This window comes from Triticum dicoccoides, chromosome 6B, assembly GCF_002162155.2.
Source record: "Triticum dicoccoides isolate Atlit2015 ecotype Zavitan chromosome 6B, WEW_v2.0, whole genome shotgun sequence".
NCBI classification, from domain to species: Eukaryota; Viridiplantae; Streptophyta; class Magnoliopsida; order Poales; family Poaceae; genus Triticum; species Triticum dicoccoides.
In genome coordinates, this window is record NC_041391.1 from 638,910,264 (window position 1) to 638,911,835 (window position 1,572).

The window sequence follows — 1,572 nt, forward strand, 5'->3', positions numbered from 1 at the left end:
TTCGGCGGCGGGAGGGTGGGGAAACCTCGGTTCCCGTCTGTACATAGCTAGGATGGAGTGGGTGGTTCGCCGGCAGCGCCGTGGAGAGGAAGGCGTTGTCGGGCTGGTGGTTTGTGGCGGCGGTGATCTTCTCCGGTGGCGGGGTTCTGCGGAGTCCGACCACTTCCCCGCCTCCTTCCTGGTGCTCGCAACTCGGCGGAGTTGCCGTGCACCTTCTTCCCGTGCCGGAATCCGTGGGCGGCGGCTCCGGTTGTTGAAAGTTCGGAAGATGCAGGTGATGAGGTCCAGATCGAAGGCGATGGCGACGATGCAAGGTGGAGGCCCTTTGGGTTCGAGGTCCGTTGACTTCCCGACCGCCATGGGACTCCGTCCGATCCAAGGTTGCAGAGGAGGAGCGGCGGCGGCGCGCCAGCGACACGTCTTCATCGACGGTGTCGTTTTCCTTATCCTTAAGGACTTGTTTGTAAAAAAATTATCTTTTGAGGACTGTTCTGTAAGGGTACTGGATTAATATCACTTGTTCTTTCCCGCAAAAAAAAGGATTAGGGCTCTTCTAGGATCAGAGATTAGGGATCTTCTAGGATCAGATCCCGACCAGAAGGGGCGGGCGGTGAATGGGAGTTTTGACAATTTCTTCAAAAAAGCAAGATTTCGAGCAAAAGCAGGGTGCATAAAACAATAGCAAAACAGAATAGAGAATAAACTAAACAGAACAGAGAAATAACTTAGAGAAATTCTACATGAACAGAGGTAAATCTAAGTAGCAATGCACACAAAACTAAACATGGCATAGTCAACGGAATAACAAAGTGCTCAAAATCATCTTCGCGGCAATCACAGAGAAAAAAGACACGGAGAAGTTCTTCGAACACATGCAAGTTACATAAGTAAATGAGTTCGATAAAAGTAAAAAATACATGTAAGCTTGATGAAGACATATTTGTTCGACCAGTCTGAGTTGCTAGAAAAACTCTACTATCTGTTTGGAGGGGCCGAGATAAAACTTAGAAGACAATGTCTTCATCCTATGCTCCTTGAGATAAAGTCACTTAGACTCCACTCAATCACTCGTGTAGATCTTCGAGGTAGAGCTTCACAAGCTTGTTCTTCCGTTGCCCACAATTACTCTAGGACGCTTAGAACAGACACCTAACCGGTTAAGTCTCGACTAGTTCTTCAGTGATGCTTAATCACTCGACAGGTTTTAGCCTTTGGGGTTGTTCTCTCTTAGAAATGTCATATGGAGGATGGGTTGCTTTCACAAGCTCTTGTTAATTCTCCCATGGAGCAGACAACCAGTTCAGGTTGGAGTGGGGTGGCTATTAGAGCATCTCTAGCAGAACCCTTAAAAGAGGTCAAACCCATAAAAAATAAGGCATTTTTAGTTTCGGTCAAAAAAACGGTCCCTAGCAGATCCCGTAAAGTTCGATCGACCCTTAAATTTTTTAAGGGACAATGAGAATTCATCCGCGAGAACCTCATATATACGGTTTGGAAGGTAATATACATTTCAACCCGTAAATGGTCAAACCTTGCCGGAGCAGATGTGCCGCCGTGGAACTGGCCGGAATC